The sequence below is a fragment of the Lissotriton vulgaris genome, unplaced genomic scaffold (assembly GCF_964263255.1).
Source record: "Lissotriton vulgaris unplaced genomic scaffold, aLisVul1.2 SCAFFOLD_2011, whole genome shotgun sequence".
NCBI lineage: Eukaryota > Metazoa > Chordata > Amphibia > Caudata > Salamandridae > Lissotriton > Lissotriton vulgaris.
The window spans coordinates 352,374-370,935 of NW_028243087.1; positions in this window are offsets into that span (position 1 = coordinate 352,374).

The following is an 18,562-nucleotide window of genomic DNA, read 5'->3' on the forward strand; positions in this document are numbered from 1 at the left end:
GATCAATAAACTGTACTTAATACAAATGCATTTTTGGAGAAATTTCCTATAGAAAGAAAAGAAGAGAGAAAGAAAGAAGAAGATAAAGAAAATATTTGTAATCACAGGAAGAAGGGCTGCTGCCTGCGTGAAGGCTTGAGGTAGGAACAAATGTAATGAACGAAAACAATATTATTCATATTTTATCGGTAGTTGCAGACGATCGCACTTGCACGCAGTGCTCACGCTTTTCGCGTTGGTTATACTGCTACAATGACGCTCAATGCGTGACAACCAGCAGCAGACAGTGCTCCTGCTTACACGAATTTTTCTCACGTTCTTTCTTTAAATATCCATTTCCATCATTCAATTCTCTTGTAGGCACTTCTTCTTATTCACCTCTTTTTCTCTATATTCACTTCCTCCCTCCAAATTTTTCCCTCTCCCTCTTTCCAATCTACAAACTCTGCCTTTGTTTCTTCCTATTCCCATCATAGATTTGACTCGCCCCCCTCTTGATTTATGTCATTCCCTTCATCCTGGTCTCAAAGGGCTAAATTAGGAGTAGTAACAATAAGTTTATTGGAACATTTCTAAAAACAATTGATGCAAACAGTTAAAAACCATTAAAAAAGATCCAGTGTCATAAACTCCGCTTGATCAAAAGTAGGAAACGTGTAGTTCCCACTGCCACATCAAAATAGCCGATATTAGACAAAAACGTGTTTGCGTCAATCCTGGATCTAGCATTAAAAAATAGAATTTAAAACCTTAAAACGGTAAGACTTATAATACCAAGAATCCATAAAAACATGACATAGTGAAAATTGAATATTATTATTTACACAACACAAACAAAGTTCTCTTTGCACCACACATCCATATACCATTTGGGTCTAGAGAAAATTGGATTACACCCCAGCCTCATTTTCAGAATTTCTCTACTGTAACTTGGGCTCTGGCAACTGAGTATGGTATTGAGAACACCCCCATGGCCTAAAGTATTTAAGTTGAACCTTATCCCTCGGTGCTTGTTTATTAGAGAAATGGACCCACAGTCTTACTGATCCCATCAAAGCGTGAATAGATTTAATTTCATTAATCCTTTCAAGGATACTCCTGGCCGACTCTCTTTCACTAATAAGATCTCATCCCAGCATAATTTAGAATTTTTTTGTGGCTCTTCATCATCAGATAATGCAATCAAGAACCTCAGGGTACCTGGGTTAACCATAATATACCATGATACACAATTCAATTTCCTCCTTACACCCTGCACCATGGTTCCTATCAGAAGCAGCTCCTCCACTAACGTGGAGGAGCGTCGCCCCCCTGCTTTTCAACAGTGTATATTATAATTTTATTTTTTCCTGTTGTGGCAGCTTTGCGACATGGGCCTGCTCTCCTGAGAGAGCAGGGTAGGAGTGATTTTCACTCCCTAAGTTCACATAAATGTTTGGCCGGCCGTCATGGGTCCATCACAGCCTGGATGGAGAACATGCCCAGGCTCACAGTCCCCATCTGAGCGTGGAACCATGGCGATCATACCAATCACAATGCTGCATTGCAGCTTTTTGATTGGCTCAGGGGAGCCTAGGTGTTTCCTGGGTGCTTCCTGTTTCGGTGGAGGGATGAGGAGGAGAGACGCGATGAGGAGGACACAGCGAGGAGGTAGGTGAAATACATTTTTTTTACACCCTCCGCACTTCCCTGCCCCGCCACCCCGATCTGTGCCAGCCGCCATTGGTTCCCATCAGGAGGCTGAGTAAATGTTTAAGGGCTGCACTCTCCACTGCCTCCCAGATGGATGTTCAATCAAGGGAAAGAACCACTGCCCCGTACAGGGCAAGAGGAGGGATTTTTACTTTGTAGACTTTCATAAGGAGGTAAATAATAGCCCCCCATACATCTGGTTTAAGTTTACCAAACATCCTGTTTGTAGCAGTAATCTGGTCTTTTAGTTTTCAATACGGACATCCCATTTGAGATTCCTTGCAAACGTTAATCCTAAGTATTTATATGAGCTCTCCACCAGAATGGAGCCCAGTAAACATTTATAAATGATTACCCTTTCCCTGCAAATCAATTTTTCACAGTCTGTCCCGCTGTTTCTCACATGTTACTTACTTCCTATCACCTGTAAAGTGCTCTGATACCCACTCGAGTCCTGTTCACGCTATAAAAACTTTGTGGCCAATTCACAGTACTAGCTTAAGACAAAATCCTAAACTTACTACTTTTGGTATTCACAGAAGTAAGGATTTTGTCTTAAGTTTGTCTTAAGACAGACTTAGGACAATATCCTAACTTAAGCCTGTCTTAAGTCTGTCCTAAGACAAACTTAAGACAACATCCTAACATCAGTGAATACCAAAAGTAGTAAGTTTAGGATTTTGTCTTAAGTTAGTTCTGTGAATCGGCCCCTTCATAAATAAATACAAATTCTGGGTAGAAAAACCTGAGGGGGTACCATTTTCTATTTCACAAGGTTAGAGACCCCGTAAGGGCCCTAGAAGGGTGGAGAGGTCCTCACCAAAGAGGTAGGAAAGGGTATGTCCTCCCTGTTTATATCCAAAAACTAAGTATCTCTTCTGGAACCAGGGTGGTTCGTTCAAGAGAAAAAAAAGGGGTGGAGGGATGTTCATCTTTGAGAAGGCACCCTACCAAGAGTTTCATCGCCAGTCTTTTGTCGACCCACTGTTGAGGGTGGAAGGAAAAGAGACCCTTTTCTTAAGACAGCCCTCACTCACTCTAATAGCGACACGCTTCATTATCGGGCTCACCCCAACTCCTAAAGGACGGGGTGGGCTCAACCATATTTCAGGGAGCACTTATGAAGATTTAGTGTATGGGGGGGTACTGTTAAATTCCTCCCTCACTCCTAAAGTATCCTTTATTAGTGAAGTGGGAGAGAAGGTTAAAAGATACTGTAGTAGGGCTAGAGGATGTAATGGTCCTATGACGCTAGGCTAGACACAAACATGTTTCAGCCCTTTCTAGAGGCCTAAAAACGGGCCTGTGCTTTCGTCAGGGTGGGATGCAAGGAAGTAATTTCCCCCAACAACGTGAGTGTAAGGTGGGCATGCAACTTACATGTAGCACATTGCAGGATTTATTGGAACAAGCCTAGTACTTGTTGCTGTTTTCTAAGAGGAATTACCTCACATTAATAGGGCATCTGGTCCCAAAAGGGGCACGAGGGGGAGGCCTTGTTGTCACACATTCGTCAAAGGTCCATTCCTGTTTAAGACCTACTGCTTAGAACTTATGCTCCCCTGCTTGTCTAGACAAGCAGGGGAGCCGAGCAGGGAGCCGTGCCTATGTTGTTTGGATATCCTCCTAAGATTACCTTTCTTCTATTGACAACAATGTTCCAACCATTTTTGTATTCTCTCTGGATCCTTCATTCTTGGTTGGGTGGGTACCAAAATTGAAGCACATTTTCCATCACCATGTTGAACCAGTTGAGTCTTTCTTCATTTACCTCAGGGTCAATATCAATGAGCACCAAGGCTTGAGTCGCGGCCAGGAGTTGAAGATGGTGGGGGTCTAAGGACATTGTGAATCTCCGAGGGAAACTTTATTGATCTCATTCGGGTCCTCAAAATGTAGTGTGGCAGATATTGCTCAGCACGGCTGGATGGGAACTGAAACCAGCCCTAGCAAACAGCTCGACCGGCCCCCAGGGGCGGAGGGAGGTGCGAGTGGGAAGCACCAATCACCCGCTGCCGCTTTTGTTACAGGCGGCTGATATTGCAGCACTGCTGCGAAACCGGCCACCTGTAACAAAACTGGCCCCTAGGGGTCCAAAACCGGCCCCACCCTTCAAGCCCACCAGGGAAATGCCAGTGCCCACTACAGCTAGTCTGGCCCTGTTGCTCAGTGATCACTTACATGGTAATCCATTACTTTAAAATCATTAAAAAGCCATACTGCCAAGCAAGAAGACAAGACTGTGGGCCCGATTCACAGAATGAACTTAAGACTCAATCCTAAACTTACTACTATTTTGGTATTCACAGAAGGCACTTACTCATTTCGGTATTCACAGAAGTTAGGAGTCCTAACTTTACTACTACTAAATTGAGAAAAATCCTAATTTTAAGACTTTCGGTATTCACAGAAGGCATTTAGGAGTCCTAAAGTTAGGACTACTAACTTCTGTGAATACCGAAATGAGTAAGTGCCTTCTGTGAATACCGAAATGAGTAAGTGCCTTCTGTGAATACCGAACGTACGTCTTTAGGGGGGGCCCTCTCCCATCATATCCTTTGTGTGTATGTACAGTTTTAAACTGCCATGTCGACCGAGCATGTGCACCCTAACCTTCCCTTTGACTACATGTATGGCACCCCTAAGGTAGGCCCAAGGTACCCCCATGGGCAGGGTGCAGTGTATGTGAAAGGTTAGGCATTCACTGGTATGTTTGACATGTCCTGTTAGTGAAAATCTGCTAAATCGTTTTTCACTATCGCGAGGACTATCTCTCCCACAGGATATCATCGGAGCTGCTTTTGTGATTGTAATTGTATATATATAGTGCTTGCTATACCTAACCAGGCGTCAATGTGTTTTTCGGAGAGTAGAACGGTACTCCAGAACCCAAAAAGGATTAGTGGTGAATTAGTATACAGACATATGAAATTAATTTGAGATGTGGGCATGTGAGTTTCTTATTTGGAATGAAAAAGGATAGAGGAGGGATAGAAGACGGAGGGGTCTGCATTTATATAGTGTTCTGCTACCCCTGATTAGGTGTCAAAGCACTTTTCGGTGGGTAGCTTACTACTCCAGAACCCAAACAGGATTAGTGGGGCATTAGTAAAGGGAAATATTAAATTAATTTGAGCGGTGCACATGTGAGTCTGTTATATGGATTGAAAAGGATGATGGAGGGATAGAAGAGGGAAGGGTCTTGGCGATCATAGCAGTAAGATGCGGTTTCAGATGAGTAAAAGGGAGGTGGAGGTGGGAAAAGTCATACGGAAGGGTTTAGAAATACTTGTATGGGAGATCTGAACAGTTAACGAGGTTTGAGAGGATGCAAGGAGGGGCAGAGGAGGGAAGAGTGTGGAAAGTGTTATTTTGGGGATCATAGTAGTAGAATTGGGTTTGGGATGAGTCCTAGGGTGGAGGGAGAATATATATGTTAATTCAAAGTTATTGAAAACAGGGACCCCCAAAATTTGTGCTGCCGGGGCCTAAAAAATCTTTAAGATGACAATGGAACCACTGTCTTGGGGGAGGCAGACACATTGTGACGCGAAGAGCCAGCAATGTTTGTGAGCTCACATAGACACCCTAATAAAAAGATACTAAGACGCTGTGCGGAGAGCCAGCAATGCTTAACAGGTCTCAATAGCTCTAAAATTGACAAACAACCACAGACCTCAGGCTGTTTGCTGGGTTTTTTAGTTACAGTTTCATACATATAGACGTCGTGAGAAGGGCGTGTGACAATGACTCTTTATAAGTTGGTCCTCAGGCACAAGGATACAGCCACATGTCTTCCTCGAGGTAACTTACTGAAACTGAAGAATGAACTCTACCTGTTTTGTAGAATGGTTTGTGAAATTGCACAACTTGAGACGAATTAGAAGTTTTGCAGGAAAAGTGATATTTTTACAATTCTGGTTGGGACAGGGACAACCCTGCTACCACATCCCAGATTGCTGATGGCCTTGCTACTGCTGAACCAGTAAGTCCCTGTAAATATGCATAAAAATGAACCGAACTGTAATAATTTCAAGTGTCTTCTGGCACTAAGAAGGTGCTGCTCGGGAAGGCTGGCTGCTACCTATGATCCGAGCTGGTATTCTAAGGCAGCGAGAAGGTGTTACTGCAGGAAGGTCACAACCTGTAACACTGAACAACCACTGAAGAGATTTCATGCTGCAAGTGAGCTCCACCAGGAGGGCTGTGCCGGGGAGAGATGATACTTATAGACGTCATTTAGGGGTCGCCAAGGTTCGAAACTATCACCATTGGCTTACCCTAGTGACCTCTGGCACTGCCCTTGCAGCCCCAGGAGTGGCAAAATCAGGGCCAAGAGCACAAGGGCCGGTTTGACTGGCATTTCCTAGTTTTCTGACAATTCTTTACTACACTAATAATGAATCATATTATGTTAATCACTATTAGCGTAATGTAGAGTGGATTACAATTAGCTGGAATATGACACTCTCTAGCTGTTAAAGTAAGTAAAACATACATTTAAATGCACTTTGTGGGCATGCTTGCGGGTGACAGCGTGTTTATGTGAGAGTGAATTTGTGTGTGTGAGTGAAAGTAAAAGTAAATAAAACTTGTATTACTTTACAAGTGTAAATTTAAATCGGGAACAGCTAGAGATTTGGAGTTTGGGTTCTCTAAGCTCAGAATTTAAAAACACAACTTTTAGTAAAGGTGGTTGTTAAATTGTGTGTTTAAAAATGCCAGTTTTAGAAAATGGGCCTTTTCTTGTTTAACCATCCCTTGCCTCTGCCTGTGGAATCAACTTCTGGATTAGGCTGACAGGGGCCTGTTTCTGCATTCACTCTAGACCATCACACAAAGGGAGTTGAGCTTTTCCCTGCATATCCTGATGGCCCTTCACCTAGCATTTTTCTATTTGTTTGCTTTTGTTGCAATCGCGACGCCCGCGCTTAGCCTTCAACATCGTAAGCTAAAGAGCGGGAGACGCAATTGCTTTAAAGTTAAAGAAATAGAAAAAATGGTGGCCGTACGCTTTTTTTCCTATTTATTTGCCTTTGTTATAATGGCTGAGAACAAAAGGGGATAGGTCCGTAAACACGTAGTGGGGGCTAGACCCTATATTAAATTGCAAAAACACACAGTGCCCACACCACAATTACTCCATCAATGTTTTAAAAGGGTAAGAAACCAATTTATTGTAACCACCCTTAGACTGCATTATTCTGTGTCTAATATTTTGTACTTTTTGTATTTTCAAAAAATCGTAACAGAACAAAGGACAATAAGTTCAAATACTTACAAGACTAAATACACTTTGTACATACATCAAAGACAAGGGATGTCTCATTTTGCTATTCACAGAAGGCACTTTCTCATTTCGGTATTCACAGAAGTTAGGAGTCCTAGTTTTAGGACTCCTAAATGCCTTCTGTGAATACCGAAAGTCTTAAAGTTAGGATTTTTCTCAGTTTAGGAGTAGTAAATTTAGGACTCCAAACTTTACTACTCCTAAACTGAGAAAAATCCTAACTTTAAGACTTTCGGTACTCACAGAAGTCATTTAGGAGTCCTAAAACTAGGACTCCTAACTTCTGTGAATACCGAAATGAGAAAGTGCCTTCTGTGAACACCAAAATGAGTAAGTGCCTTCTGTGAATACCAAAATGAGTAAGTGCCTTCTGTGAATACCAAAATGAGTAAGTGCCTTCTGTGAATACCAAAATGAGTAAGTGCCTTCTGTGAACACCAAAATGAGTATGTGCCTTCTGTGAATACCAAAATGAGTAAGTGCCTTCTGTGAATACCAAAATGAGTAAGTGCCTTCTGTGAATAGCAAAATGAGTAAGTGCCTTCTGTGAATACCAAAATGGTAGTAAGTTTAGGATTTTGTCTTAAGTTAGTTCTGTGATTCGGGCCCCTTGTAAGTGCAGTGGTGGGCAATGTACTAGATGCTATATTTTAATAGGTCGCTATTATTGACCTCTATATAGTGGCATGCAAGCAGTAGACCTATTCAGCTGGAGCTATGTTGCTCCCATACTTTTAACCTTAGTGGAGAACATAGTAATTCTATCTGAAAGCCATAGGTTATGTCAAGGAATAGATTTGGACACTTCTAATATAGTTAGTTGTGAAAGTAAAGCCACTGCTTTGGTTAAGTACCTGCATTTTCTGTTTTGCAGCATAGGTACAAGTTTGCGCAGTCCTTGAGCCTAGATGCTCTTGACCGCAGGGACATTTTAAGGATGTTGGGGGCCCTGGGCCAAGCATATTTTAGGGACCCTATTCAGAACAGTTTTGAATTTATGACCCAATTTCTGCTCTTTAATGCCCTCTTTGACCAGGTCACTGACTGACAGAGCATATGCTTACTCGTCCAAATTCTAAATGTCTTTGCATTTAATATTCAGGAATGTTTATGTGTGTTTTCAATATGGTAATAAAGCAGCTGCTCACTTAATATACCGAGAATAATCTCTGTGACACCTTCCCATTTCTCATATGTGATGTCCTGTTTTGACCTAAATTAATTTTATTATGGATTTTTCATGTAACATAAACATAACAGTTGTCTATAAATTCACATCACCACTTAAAAATGAGTTACATGAAAACAGTATTTAGAACAATCTGTTTAAGAATTATTCAAGGTCATCAGGGTAAGACTCTCTGCAGAATAGAGCTGGTTCTATCAGGGGCCCCGTGAGAGGGTGGGGCCCTGGGCCAGAGCCCACTTTGCCCATGCCTGAAACCGTTTCACTTGATATAAAAAGCCAGGCAGGCAGAGTTAAGTAGAACTGGGCTCCCAGTTCAAGCTCCAAGCTGCCTGCAGGCAGGGCCGGACTGGCTACCGGGCAGTTGTGTGTCCTGCCGAGCAGGGGGATGATTTCGTTGATGGGGACCTGTGTGTGCAAAACGAAATTCGTTTTGCTTTTTTTATTTCAAAGCACACGCACGTCCCTATCAACGAAATAAACCCACACCACAGAGAAATTAGCCCCCAGCTCGGCAGCACACACAACTGCCCGGTAGCCAGTCCGGCCCTGCCTGCAGGGAAGATCAGACACAGATGAGAGAAGGAGGAGAGCGAGTGTGCAGTGGAGAGGTGTGGCACAGTGACCAGAGCAGCTGACTCTGGAGCGTGGGGCTCACGGTTTGATCTTCTGCGCCAGCGGCAGTTTAGCTCAGCATCAAGTGACTCTAGGCAATAGCTCACTTAATCTCCCAGACGGTCCCCAATGCCTTGAGACCCTTAACGGGGTGATATGTTCGTGCTTTTCAAATAGGAATTATTATTATTACTAGTGCTTACTCATAGGCCCAAGTAATGGAACTGCCAGGTGGTGCCTGGTCTGCACGCGCTGAGCGTGAGAGAGCAAACTGTGCTGGTGGCGTCTATTGAACTACATCTTTATCTCCTGTGCCCAGTAGCACCACCACACAGAAGACAACGCTGCTGCTGCAGGACACCTGATGTTGTCCACGCACACCAGTGGTTTCATGAAGGCACCCATTTTCTCTACTAGATTCTGTTTACTGTATTGTGTACTGTGTTTACCAAGCATATTTAGGGGGCCCCTGTTTAGAACAGTGTTGAATTCAAGACCCAATTTCAGCTCTTTCATGCCTCTTAGGCCAGGCCCCTGGCAGTGCACATGAACACTCGTCCAAATTCTAAATGTCATTGAATCTAATTTTCAGGGGTAGTGATGTGTGTTTTCAATATGGTAACAAAGCAGCTGCTCACTAAATTTACCGAGAATAATCTCTTTGACCCCTTCCCATTTCTCATACGTGAGGTCCTGTTTTGTTCTAAATTAAAAAAATGTATGGATTTTGCTTGAAACACAATTTTCTGTAAAATGCACATCACCAACATTAAAAATAAATGAAAGGAAAACGGTATTTAGAACAATCTGTTTAAGAATTATTCAAGGTCATCAGGGCAAGACTCTCTGCAGAACAGAGCTGGTTCTATCAGGTGACCTCCTGAAAGGCTGGTGCCATGGGCCAGAGCCCACTTTGCCCATGCCTTAAATCACCTCGCTTGATCTATAGAGCCTGCAAGGCAGAGCCGAGCAGAACTGGGCACCCAGGCCGAGGTCCAAGCTGCCTGCAGGGAAGGTCAGGCACAGATGAGAGGAGGAGAGGAAGTGTGCAGTGGAGAGGTGTGGCGCAGCGGCTAGAGTGGCTGACTCTGGAGCGTGGGGCTCACGGTTTGATCCCCGGCGGCCGCTCAGCTCAGCATCATGTGACTCTAGGAAATAGCTCACTTAACTTCCCCGGTGGCCCGAGCCCCTTGACCCCCTGAAGGGTGACATGTTTGTGCTTTACAAATAGGAAATATTATTATTACTCCTGCTGACTCCCGGGCCTAAGTAATGGAACTGCCTACTGCGAGGTGGTGCCTGGACTGCAGGTGCTGAGCGTGATAGAGCGAACTCAGCTGGTGGCCTCAATTTAACTAGAAGTTTATCTCCTGTGCCCAGTAGCATCACCACACAGAAGACAACGGTGCTGCTGCAGGACACCTGATGTTGTCCACACACACCAGTGGTTTAATGAAGGCACCACTTTTCTATACTAGATTTTGTTTACTGTACTTACATTGCTACCCCTAATTGTGCTAATGATACCAACTTAATGTTTAGTCTCCAATTTGAAAATACTTTACATTTATAGAGCGTTTTAATTCTTTTAAATTTTACATATTGTTTTTTTATGCAAACCTATTTTACTAATTTCAATTTTTCAAATTTTCTAGAAGTTTGTGTCCTGTGCATAGTAGCACCACCCCACAGAAGACAAAGGTGCTGCAGCAGGACACCTGATGTTGGGTTGATCCTTGTGACCCATAGGTACATGTGGCAATATCAAATCAGATCTATCTGCACCACGCATCTCATATGAAATTGGTACAATTCAAGGGTGCACCCCCATTGACGTTAGCTTGATGCTCACTCCACCCATGACAGCATCAGCCCTAGAAGGAGATGAATCTAATTTAACGATGAACTGCAGGGATCCAACTCTGTTACCAAGAGCACTCAATTTCCTAAATATTTGGTGGGTGCTACACCCAAACCTTTTCCTGATGATACACCTCTGAGCTGATGTCATAGTGTGACTATATATATTAAACTGTACAAATCTGTTCCTATAAATCCTGTTGACCCTTTAACAATGCATTGCAGTAAGTTTCCAAGGGGCACATCAACAAGGGGTGGCGATAATATTATCGCCGCTTTAGAGCCTGTTTTCGGGCGAAAAGCGGCGATAATATTATCGTATAATCAACATGCACATGCTAGCGCGTGTTTTCTTGCACTAGCGCCCCTTGTCAGTACGTCTCCCATCGCATCGCTAATGAGATGCAAAGGAGGCATGCCTGAAAAGACTCCCTCGGGAAAATATCGCTAACCCAGCTTCGTCATATTGACAATGAGGGTTCGCAATGTTTAAAATCACGTTAAGTATGCCATAACGCAGCAATTTAATGTCTGTTAAATTCCTGACTAAGGCATACCTAACATGGGGGGGTTGAATGTGTGGTTAAGACCACAGGCCCTATCATCTAGGATATCGCCGTTTTCCACCATGGAAAGCGGCGATATCCCCACTATTTCTGGAATTTTCATCGCCTCGGCGATGCGCTATGTTGATAACGCGCTAACCAGGCGATACATTCCAGAGATATCGACGATAAATATGCAACTGCTAAGAGCGCTTTGCGATACTTATCGCCGGCCCTTGATAATATGCCCCCTAGTGTTTTCTTCTTGTTCAATCAAACACGTTTGCTGCTATTTCTCGAAAATGACAGGTATATTTAGTCTTGGGAATCTGTCGCCAAGGCTGCCATTAACATGGGGTTCCTCTTTGACACATCCAAGGACTCAACTAATAAATGACAGCTGTGACCCGGGGAGCGGCATTCATGCTCCGGTGCTGGGGTGGGTCTACTAAAATCCCTTCTGGTCCAGATGTTTCTACAGCTAGGACTCTCAGGTACTTCATCCTGGATACAAACGCTTTCTACACCGATCTTCACTTCCAGATGAACCTCCACCACAGGGACCAGAAGGCAGCTGCCTCCTCATTGGAAGTCTTAAAAAGTCCAATTTGATTTTTAGAAAAAATCCAAAGTGCTATGCCTAACATACAAATCTCTATTGTACACCTGGCTCCGGGCACCCAATGTTTTATGAAGCAGTAAGAAGACATACGATTCTTCTCGATTAATTAAATAAACAGACAATTTTCAAGTTAAAAAATGAAACCCATATAAAAAAAGATATGTTATGTGATCCTGGGATTTTTTTTCCCTTAAATACAAATACTATACATTCTTCTTTGCGCTGTGTTGAAGTGTTCTTTAAAGTTGTGTGCCGTCAGCTCTTTACTAAATTACAGCAGGGTTTGCATAGTCCTGGTGGATTCAGGGATGTTGTTCAAGATACAAATAGCATACAAGGAAAAGTCCTTTAGCCTGGGGCAGGATGTTTAACGTCTTTGTGGTGAGGTAGGAGAATGATCTTCCTCCAGTTCTGGTCGTGTGGATCTTGGGGACAGAGGCTACGGTGAGTTGGGCAGAACAGAGTAGTCTGGTGGGTTCGTGGAGTGCAAGTCGGTGGTTCAGATATGCTGGTCCTTTGTCGTGGAGAGCTTTGTAGGCATGGGTGTGGAGCATGAAGGTGATTTTCTTGTTGACTGGGAGTTGTTGCGTGATATGGCTGTGGCGGGGGATGTCGAGGACCCGTCTGGCTGCGGCATTTTGGGTGCTCTGTAGTTACTTGAGCTGTTTCTGGCTGACGCCGGCATAGAGTGCGTTGCCGTAACAGAGTCTGCTGGTGATGAGTGTGTGTGTGACCATCTTTCTGGATTCTGTGGGGATCCATCTGAATGTCTTTTGAAGCAGGTGGAGCGTGTAGAAGTAGGGTGAGGAAACTGCGTTGATTTGGTGGGTCATTGCGAGCAATGAGCCAGTACGATTACGAGATTGCGTGCGTGGTCCGTTGGGGTGGATGGGGATTCCCGAGCGTCTGGCCACCAAGAGTCATTTTTTAGTGGAAAAATTAGATGTTTCCTTGCTTCATTTTGGGCCATTTCCTGCCGTGGGCACAAGGGCTACCCACACAAGTGAAGTACCATTTTTATCGGGAGACTTGGGGGAATGCTGGGTGAAAGGAAGTTTGTGTTTGAGGTTTGCAATGGACTCGGGATAAAAAAACCTGATGAGAGCTACACAAGTCACCCCACCTTGGATTTTCACAGGTGTCCAATTTTCAAAAAAGTAGAGGTTTGCTAGGTTTGTCTAGGTGCCAGATAAGATAGGGCTCAAAGTCCACAACAACACACTTTGCAAAAAAGGATCAGTTTGAGTGGAAAATATGAGTTTTGAGTGGAAACATTTGATGTACCCATGTTGTGTTTTGGGTCTCTTCCAATTGCGGGCACTAGGCCTACCTACACAAGTGAGGTACCATTTTTATCAAGAGACCCGGGGGAATGCTGGGAAAAAGGACGTTTGTGGCTTCCTGCAGGCTCCAGAACTTTCCATCCCAGTAATGTGATGAAAATGTGTTTATGTCAGTCAAAGTTCTACGTTTGCAAGGGATTCTGGGTAGAAATACCTAGTGAGAGCCACATAAATCACCCCACCCTGGATTCCCCCAGGTGTCAAAGTAACCAAAAGGTACAGGTTTGCTAGACTTCCCTAGCTGCTGGCAAAGCTAAGGCCTAAAATACTACTTTGCCATAAAAAAACAATAACAGGGTGGCGCAACAGGTAGTCTGCTGGGTTGTTGATTCCTGGGTGATGCACCGCTTTGAAATCATTGTGTTGGAGTTTTACTGCTCATCTTTCAATTCGAGGATGCCCATTTCTTGCTGTCCCACCAAACAGTGGTACTAACGGTTTGTGATCAATGACCACCCGGAACTTGTACCTACATAGGTATATATTGAAGTGTTGACCCGGCCATCTAATTGCTAATCATTTCCTTTCAATTTGCGCGTACCTTGTTTCAACTGCTGCCAAAGCTTTGCTCGTGTCTGCCATGGGCACCCACTCCTTGTGTGCATCTTGTTGAAGAAGTACAGCTTCAAGACCAACCGGGCTTGCGTCCACTTTGAGTTCTGTGGGGTTTACGGGCTTAAAGTAGTCTACCGTTGCTCCCTTCAGTAGCGCTACTTTTACTTTCTGGAAGGCTTTCAATGCAGTGCTGGTCCACTGCAATTTGTTGTCCTTCTTCATGAGAGCCCTCAGCGGCTCCGAGACGGTTTTAGGATGTAGAATGAACCGGCCGCAGTAATTTTTCATTCCCAAGAAGCTCCACATCGCTGTCTCATTTTTTGGAACGGTTGCCGCTCTGATGGCTTCGACCTTTGCCGGGTCAACCCATAGTCCATCCTTTGAGAACTTGTACCCAAACAATTCCACTTCATTTGTGTAGAATGCACACTTGTCCCGGTGCAATGTCAATCCTTGTTCGACCAGCCTCTGCAGGGTCACCCTTAATCGTTCGTGGTGCTCTTCCAGTGTTTGAGAAAAAATCAGTACGTTGACATTTACGTTGATGACTCCCATTAACACTGATAGGGCCTCTCGGATAGCATCTTGGAATACCTCTGCCGCTGACAATACTCCAAAGCTAAGTCTTTTAAAGCTTTGCAACACTACGTAAGTTGAGAAGGTTGTGATATATAACGACTGGTCTCATCCAGCAGCAGCTGATGGTATCCTGAAATGAGGTCCTCCTTTGAGAACCACTTTGCCCCGTTGATATCAGCGACTATCTCATCTATGGTCGGGATGATGTATCTTTCTCTCCTTATCGCCTTGTTGAGCAGTCGCATCTCCACATTTAAGCATATCGCTCCTGGATGCTTGGGTTTGGGCGTGATCACCAACTGAGGCACCCACGGAATAGGACTTTACAACTTTTCAATGACTCCGGCTTTTTCAAGTTCTCCAGCTCCGCCTCCACGTGAGGTAGTAAGTGAAAAGGCACTCTTTGATGACGTAGGGCCACTGGCTTGACTGTCTTGTCAATATGCAGCTTGACTTTTAAGCCTTTCAGCGAGCCAAGTCCCTCAAAGAGTTTGTGAAACTCAGCCATGATTTCCACTGCTTAGGATTGGTGGACTTGACGTGTGAACATTACCAGGCCCAGATCTTCAGCTAAGTGGCATTACAAGTATCGTTCCTGCGCTGTCATACATCACATGAAACTTTGTTTGTGAAGAGATGTTACCATGTGTGACTTCCACCTCGATGACACCCTGTAGTGGAATGGGCGTGTCACCTCTATACGTGAATATTTTTGCTTTTGAGCAAGGATTTAACCTTCGGTAGTGCTCCGCATCCAGGATGTTGACTGATGCTCTTCTGTCTATGAGAGCTGTCACTTGATTGTCTCTGTTCTGTATCTGGCACATCAGTGGTGTAGTCTCTTTTGGTTCGTTCGTCCTGTGAATGAGATGACGAAGACCTCATCCTCCTCCTCATCTTCCAGTAACCTCATCTGCTGATACAGATTGTCGACATTCTCAGTAGCTTCCCCCACCCTTACCATCTGTCTGGCTTGCCCAAATTTATTTTCTTCCCTCTGGATGTGGTCGCTTTCACCGCACTTAGGCATACTTTTGCAAAGTGTCTTATCTTCCAGAATTTCAGACATGGCTTTCTGTACGCTGAGCTCCCTCTTGGCGGGTGACTCTCTAACCCACAGTTGCCACATCCTTGCCCTCCCGGACATATGCTGGTGGTCCCTCTTCCTCTTCCTGACCCCTTCCAAATGGTCTCAACTCTCTCTTCTTTGACTGTGAATGGGTTAGCTTGCAGGGTCCCTGCCACTCTCTGTGCGAGCGCTGACTCCATTTCCCCTACTCGGGTGTCCGCCAGCTCGTGAGACCTGTCCAATATTAGTATTTCATCCAATGGGAATCCCGGTTGACGTAGTATCAGCTTTCTGAGTTCCGATGACCTGTACCCCTGGATTAGCTGGGCTCTGATTTCTAGTTGTTTGTCAATTCCCACGCACGAGCTTGCCAATTTGTGAAGCCTTGCAAAGAACATATCAACAGACTACTCCTCTTTTTGTCTTACCTGTCTCAGCTTGAAATGCTCATAATCAGGATTTAATTGTGGGTCCAAATACCGGCCCAGGGTACTTACTGCTTTGTCGTACTCATCCACACCACCGACATCGAGCAAGTCCTGAAATAACTTGTACAATTCGTCACCTCCCATATGCAGCATTGTGGATCTTTTGACTGCTCTGTTGGTCTCATGAGGAGCAAGAAAATAGTTTTCTAGTCATCCTATCCACTACCTCCACGTTGGCGCTGCCGTGGCTGGGTCCTCCAACTGACTGAATGGGGGCAAAGCTGCTAGCGTGGAGCGGGCACCATGATCTACTGCTCCTTCCTCCTCTGCATTGGCCTATACTGACACTGTTTGTCTTGGTTCTGTGGGCTGTCATGTATGTGGGTTTTTTTTGTATCCTTTTGCTGGGCTGAGTTCCACACTCCTGTCATAGTGCAGGGCTTTGTGCCTGGTTGATGGTGCACTACCACACCTACACTGTTCTGCTATGTTGACTCATTTAGTTTTTTTCATTCCCGCTTTTTTTCAGTGGGGGAGATTTTCCCTTTTTATTTTTGGTGGTCTTGTCAGCTTTCACCTCACTCTCAGTGCCGCCTCTCCCATTGTGGAAGAATGTTGCAGGCCTGTATCGCACTCAGGTCCTGGTGCACACGTTCTCTTGCCTTGCTCTGCCACTCCTGCCATCTACTGGAGCACTTCCCACCTCTTCTGGGCCTCTAGCTCTGTGCTTCCACCTTCGGCCACTGGGGAAGAAACACGCGTCTCGTCCAGGCTCCGAGAATGCTTGTCCCAGCCTACCTGCACGCCCTCTCGCTCACCAGTCCTTGGCGATTACTATCAAGCGGCCGGGTTGCAGCTGCGGTCCTGCCTACTCGACAGCAACGGGTCCGCTTCTTCCATGGCAATCCTCCTGCTGGCAGCCGCACTGCTCCTTGTCGCACAGACCTCAATTCCGAAGTCTACGTCCAGGCCAACACCCTGCCGATGGCGGTAAGTACTCCTGGTTCTTTTAACGCCTCTTGCTACCGCAGCTGCTGCACACGGGTCATGCATGCAACAAGCTCAGTCTGCCTCGTCACCAATGTAGCACTGCAGTATCAAAGGTGTGAGACCTCAGGAATGTGGTGGGGCCTTGGAGGTTATGGGGGAAAACAAATAGGAAGGAATACAAGAAAAAATGCTTGTGTACACCGTATACTGTTCACTACATTATGAACAAACCCTGTGGTTTTATCTCTAATCTTGGTCACCCAAATGATCAACTATAAACCTTAGATTTTGTCATGTAAACTGCGCATTTTTTATATTCTTAAAACAACAGACATGAATCAAACAATACACATAAATCATTCATGACAATTCATATTGTCTAAGATAATAACAGAAGATACAATCTATTCATGATTAACATAATGTTTTACAACATATCTTCATAAACATTTTAAAGTGCCCGGGGACCTTATCGTCCCTTCCTCAGGGGCAACCTATAAAAAAGAAAATGATATTACAATATGCCTAACGTAATTGAAATAGTACAGACAACAATTCAGGTAAGTCTCATTACGTGTGGTATGATTAATAATCAATTACCCAATATAATCCTCTGGATGATTGATATTGTGCTAAGTGCATGACACATATGTAGTGATGATGTTAGTAAGAAAAGAAAAGAAAAAAGGGGCGGCACTTCCATAATAGTTGAAAATTAACACCAGACCACTGATGCATAGGACAATGAACCAAATCTGTTCCTTGAACATACCTTAATGGAAGAAATGACGTGGCAACAATACATCGTGTCAACTCTCCTATATGAGAAGATACAAGAATAAATGCAATGGTGAGCCGATCAGCTGTTAAAAATAAAGTGACTCCATGGTAATGTATATTTCAAAATAACATGTACCACTCACCTCTGCCTCCTCATACAGAGTCTCAACAATTCCGGTCAAGATATCATTGTTCGTAAGCATAAAACTGAGGATCAAACATAAGGTCCTATTAGGAAGTTGGACGGACGCACCCCAGAAGAGGAGGGACCGTCTGCAGGGGCAGCGGCGGTCCCTCCGTGCAAATTAGGATGTGACCGCCACCCTGGCGGTCACATCCTGTATTTTTAACATTGCGGCGGGTGCTGCTTGAAGCAGCACACGCCGCAATGTTAAAAAAAACATGTTTACCTTTGCGTGCACAAAGCCTTTCCACGGCGGCATTTCCACGGTGGAAATGCCGCCGTGGAAAGGCATATGACCGCATCTATCGTAATATGGCTGCCGGTGTCTGATAGACACCGCCAGCCATGTTAGAGCTTTTCCTCCGCGGTCGGAATGCGACCGCGGCGGAAAAGCGGCAGACGGAAAATAGATCCCCCAGCCATCCTAATCTGGTGGGGGGTCATTTTCCAGTCCGCAGCGGATAATCCGCATCCTCCGGGCCGGCGGTGGCTTCCGCCGGCCCGGAGGATGCGGATTATCCGCAATCCTAATGAGCCCCAAAGTTCCTATTAGTTGTGCTTGTTCCTGTGAAATCAAGGTTTAGTAATAAACAAATTGTACCTCTCACTCACCCCCACGTGAGTATACAAAGTCCACGAATTTCCAGTCTGGTAGATATCTAAGCCCGAACCGCCCTGACAAAAAAAACACAACGTTCGTTACGAAAATTTTCCAATGATGCTAAATTGTAAACACGATGAATGTACCAAGAACCGATGTCTCTCTTACTCACAGTGAAAGCCAGAACGCGGTCGACATGTGCTCTTCAAACTCCGTAATGGAT